At 33.4% G+C, this 5,705-nt stretch overlaps 1 protein-coding gene across 2 annotated transcripts in view; it reads right to left on the reverse strand.

The window, feature by feature from the left end:
- Window positions 1-4,959: 4,959 nt before the first annotated feature.
- NOVA1 (NOVA alternative splicing regulator 1) overlaps window positions 4,960-5,705 on the reverse strand; it is a 144,519-nt gene continuing 143,773 nt past the window's right edge. For both annotated transcript variants that reach the window (XM_069858351.1, XM_069858350.1), the window contains one exon: window positions 4,960-5,705. This exon is cut by the window's right edge and continues 3,980 nt beyond it. The gene's annotated coding sequence lies outside the window, so the exon portion shown is untranslated.

Below are 5,705 nucleotides of genomic sequence, written 5' to 3' on the forward strand. Positions count from 1 at the left end.
TAAACATCCATTATTGCCGTTGATGACTTTGTAACTATCTTTAGTAAGAATTGGAAATGGGGTTTTATAGGAGAAAAATCATTAGGTTTTGCTCAGCCGTTTTTACATGTGTAGTACTCAGTGCAGACACATCTAAACTGAAATGGCAACTGGTTCTACTTGCTTTTAACAAAAAGGCTAGTAATCGTGGTATTCTGGGAAATTTTTCTTTTCTGGAGCATGCCTTCCTATAAAAACAAGATAAACTCTTTTGAAGTCTTATCCTTGATATCTCTGTCAAAGGTTAACCCTAGTGAGGAATGCCCATCTATTAACATTGAACCTTGGAATTATTCAGTGTGTTAACCAATCATGTTCAAACTAGGTATTCTATATTAGTATCTCCAGTTTAAATACTGATGAAAATAGGTTGCAACTTCAACCATATTGGTTAAATTTAACAAAATGAAAGCTTAGTGTTGCCAGAAGTCATTGTTTTCTTGCTACTGCTTTCACTAGAGGAAAAACTTCCTTTGATTTCACTAGAAGTCATTAAGTCAAATCTGAGAACTTTCAAGTTCCTTAGCTCCCTTACGCAATTTTTCTGTAATACTTTTTTTTTGTTTTCCATCTAAGAAAAAAAGTCTTCAGTACAGGAAAATAAGACCACCATAAATATTTCTGTTAGCTTTTATAGAGTCAGTCACTTAGGCATGAATCAATCCCTTTAACTGCTACTGGTTTCTTCACTAATTTTGGTTAGCCTGTTAATAGTATTATTGACTGATATGCAAATCTGCAAATAGAAGTGATACAACTGCCTATATATGGGCTAATTTGGATGACAGCTTCTCTGCAGAGTCTTTTTTAATACCCACATGTGCTTTTTTTAAAACACATGATATTTTTTAATACTTATACATAGAAATATGCATGTTCAGTTAAAATTGGAATTAGTGTTTTTTCATCAGGAGTTCTGCTAGAACATAATGTAGTCAAACACTTATAGCAAAAGTGCAGACACCTGAACCCATAGATGCCATGAACCCTACTAGGCCCGCTGATGCTGGGAGCAAAAAATAATCCAATTTCTGACTTAAAATTATTCTCAGTGATGACACTCCATTGCTTGTCTTGATGACCTACAATAATGACAAAAATTAATGCATTAGTCACGTGCAATCGAATTGGCTCCCAGTAAGTAACGCAGTCTGATTAGGAACATCCTTCTTTTCAAAATTTCCACTTCTTCTCACTGTAAAGCGAGCCATGTCCATTGATTGGGGGGGAAATGAACTGAATTGCAGAACGGAAATTAATTATAACAAGACACCTCAAAAAACTGCTTTTAACAATCTAAATTTCTTGGACGTTTGAGTTTACTGACAAAATATGAATAAGGATTCACTGAAAGTATACTTGTTCTTTGAAGCATTATAATCAAAGGTAAAATGTTGGGGTTTTTTTATTTTTGTTTTTTTTTAAATAAACTTATACTTATGCAGTCTTGTCGCTTTTATAAAACCATTTACACTGTTACTGCTTCTTCATTCTTATCCTCCACATCTCCATCTGCAACTGCTCATGTTCAGATGTGCCTGTGCAGTAACATTAAGTTTGAAGAGCATATATCAGGACGCTGGTTTAGTCTTAATCAAGGAAAACTATAAATTAGTTTATAGAAATTGGATGCAAATTATTTAGTACTTCTAGGTACAGATACATGCAGATACGTGTAAATTAAAACAATTCACATAAACTGAGAAAACAGCTAGCAAACAGTATCACTGGTGTTTCCAATCACTATCATGTAATAAAAGGCTTCTCAAATACGGCCTTTTTTTGCTAACATTTTCTATTTTCAAACTAAATAATACTCAAAGCTCCAATCCAAATTTAAAACTAGTATACGCAGTAGATGTTAAAATGTTTCAATGACGTATATTACATCCTTTAGGTGTTGAGAGAGGAATAATACATTGTGCCAGGAATAGCTGATGCCAGGTTAAGACTATTGCAAAATTTCACTGGGCATCAGAAAAGTCTGGAAAGTGATACGTTGCCAGGAGAGCTTTTAAAAGAAAAAGCAAGCAATTAATTTTGGAGTGAATTTTACTTTGTATCAATATGTTAGATTAAAAATTTTAGTGTTAATTTTTCTTCCCCTTACTAACAGCTTACACTAAGTAAAAAAGACCATGTATTTAGGGAAATACAGTTAAAAACTGAGATACAACTTAATATTTTTTGAAAGATACCAATATTAAACCTGATCATCCTGATACACTTGCTTAATTATCATCACAGTACCTTCAGTAATTTGAAGGCTTGTGATACATTACAGCATTGAATGCAACATCAGGAAGTATATTATCATTTTAATTATATTAATCCTGCTTTCTTGCATGCACTTTTTTTCTTATAAATTTATTAAATTATAAATGTCATTTAAAACTTGAAACTATATAAACATAAAAAAGAACTAAATAAAACCCAGTTTTTCTTGAGCAGTTGCATACTGCAGTTCAGTGTGACACCAGAAACATGACTTTATTCTAATTTGTTGAATTCCAATGATATCAAAAGAAATAGCTAACACGAAATAATCATGGGGGCTCTTTGAGAGAAAATGCACCCTGATATGTATTAAAATGCTTTGGAAAATACGTGCTGTAATTTATTTTAAAAAGACAGTTCTGAAAACCTAAGCTACGTTATTGATACGTAGGGCACAATACTAATTGTGACAGTCACATAATAATATCCTTGGAGTATCATAAGTTCTCAAAATAATCCTGTCTGCTGGAAATATTTTGCACAAAGGAAGACAGACACCTCCAGAAGGACAATAAAGATGATTAATCTGGCAGGCAGCGTGGTAGGTTTCAACAGCTTCACGTGACTCTAAAATTGCCTTGTTGATTTAGAACAGTAACTATCTGCTTCGCACATTTCCTTTACCAAGAAAAGGTAACAATTAGTACACCACAAACAGAATCAATATTAGAGTATGGTTTAATATACAGAAAGTTACACAAATAATTACTCCTTGAAGTGCCTTATGAGGATACCACCACCACCAACTGTCTTACATGTTTAATTTCCCTCCTCAAGGAAATGATAAATTTATTCAGGGCAGTTTATTAGTATTTCCAGAACTTCACATAGCAAACCTTTCAAACCAAAATGTAGTATAAACCAGAAACAACAAATATGATTATATTACTCTGTGGAGAAAAACAGTTTTCCATTTAAGAGTTAGCTACCAACTGGGTTTTATACCTCATTATACCCTTCTGACACTCTGGGTATTCTTCATGTGTCGTCAGGCAGATCCCCTAAAATGAAGTTAGTACAACGGATACAAAGCAGGTAAACTCAGATTTGTCTTTTCCTTGCCCAAGAAGGTTTGTTCCAAATATACTAGCGACTATCATGGCAGCTTGATTAAGCATCTCAAAAGCTACATCACTCAATGCTTTGTAATGTTATCATTGTCTTCAGAAGATGAACTGCTATATTATAAGTAAGTGTCACCAGTCCTTGGAGATAAGCACAGGACATGTATGAGACAGCCTTCTGTTTTGCTGTTTTCTGTTGTGCCCTTGCATACAATGACATGGAGTACTTCTTCATGCTGCTAGATAGTAATCAACTCACACTTGCATTTTTTTTTTAATTAACAGAATTGCAATAAACACATAGACCTATCTTTGTTATTCCCCACTATAATCCTATTAGATTTCATGAAACATTTTTTTCATTTTATGAAAAGGCAAAACAGGTGTTAGATTATTTATGTTTGACAAATTCATACCATTTAAATAATTAAAACTAATTTGTGTTGAGAGCTACAGTTGCATTTTTATTAGAGAAACAAGTACAAATAGGCATCGCTACAGAGCTGTTTATTCAATGAGATTAAATGAGAAGGATTTCGGAGTCTCAGTTCTTTCTTAATTAGGCATTAATGTGGCAATCCAAGCTCTAACTTCTGTGCCCTAACAATGCAGAAACAGCTGCTCATTCACTATAACTCTGTAAAACTTTTCCTTTAAACCTACACATTTTAAATTATCCCTAAAAAATACTGTAAGCAAAATACCAAAAGCTTTCAGTTTAAACAATATTTGCATTACAAACCTGAAATTATACTATTTTTTAATTTAAACACAAAAGAGAATGTTTCATTTACAAATAGCAGTATATATGTAATGTAAAACTTTCTGCTTATCTTTCTGCTTATATAACATAGAAGTTATTGTATTAATCTGCATAGAAAAAGTATTGGTTTTAAAATAATAATGCATTCTAAATTAATTAGTCTACAATGTTTAAGTACAATTTTAAGAGAAAAGCTATGACTACAGCTACAAGTAGAATGTGCTGTGTGTAAAATTGTCTGCTAAGAACCAGTTAAAGCAGCACAGTACTTACCCTTTGAACAAAACACATCGACATATAATTGAAGGTAACAATTAAATACTATAAAATGTTTAAAGAAAAAACAAAGATGCAAACTTCTGGAAGCAACATTATTATATAATATATTGTTCTCTTGCTCACTCAAGATTTTTCAAGCATTTTTAGTAAAGATGCAGCATATTATACGTACAGGGACTGCATTGCACCAGATAGTGACATGCTAAGCCATGTTTGCCTTGTGTTTAAGAGCTATCCTTTGAATCTCTCTCACCCATAGACAAAAACAGTCTCAGTTTGTCAATCTGTGGTAACAAGGAGCACTCAATCAACCCTTTTTTACTATATCCACATCAAAACATTTAAAATTTGGAGTATGCAAACATCTCAAATGAAATAGACATTTAGGAGTCAGCAGACGGACTGAAGAGTGTCCAGACAGAAATGTGTATTATCAATAAGCATGTCGTAATTTTCATGACCCATCATTAAATTTTTTAATGATACTATCACATAGGGATTCAATTCACTGTAAAATTACTAAAATCTACCAACTGGAATGCTTTCAGACTGTTTATTTTTTTTTTCCAATAGAAAAATAAATCTCATACATTCGAAGTGGTACACAGAAAGACTGGGATAAAATTGATCAGATTTCTTCATAGCACCATTTACACATTCTTTAAAGTAAACATTAATATGCACTTTCTTAGAAAGCGATATAAATATATATATATAAATACAGGACGTGCGAACCTCTGTTAACCATCTGAATGTGATGGAATAATCTATCTCTACTGTGCAGGTAGCCTTGTGCATGGTGGTGTGGCAATATAATTTTAAAAGTTTGTTACAGATGTGATGGGAAGCTGGAAGGAGTCGAATAAGCAGAAAAAAGAGCTTAGATCTACTGTAAGCAATGAGTCGGAATGAGCCGTTAAAGGTTAGAATTTATCTTTGTTTCTGATCATTCAATGAGAAAAATGACTTCCACAGAAATAGATACCTTAAAACTGTTTGGGGGAGGGGTGGTGAGGGTGAAACAGGATTGAAAGTTCTACAGGTAATAGCAATAACTGGAAGTGCAGACGAAATTGGTCTTCAGAGCAAAGAGGAACGCAGCCGTTTAAAAAGTCTAAGTGCAATGCTGTGGTGCTGAAAGAAAAGCTCCTGGTGAAAAAGAAAAAAACGGCAATGCAACTTCAAGCGGCAATTTTGTGGTGCTGAAAGGACAGCTCCCAGCGTTGCGGGAAAGATCTCGGGTCTGGAATGAGGTGTCCAATCTGTATGATAAACAGCACACT

This window comes from Phaenicophaeus curvirostris, chromosome 5 (assembly GCF_032191515.1).
Source record: "Phaenicophaeus curvirostris isolate KB17595 chromosome 5, BPBGC_Pcur_1.0, whole genome shotgun sequence".
Lineage (NCBI taxonomy): Eukaryota > Metazoa > Chordata > Aves > Cuculiformes > Cuculidae > Phaenicophaeus > Phaenicophaeus curvirostris.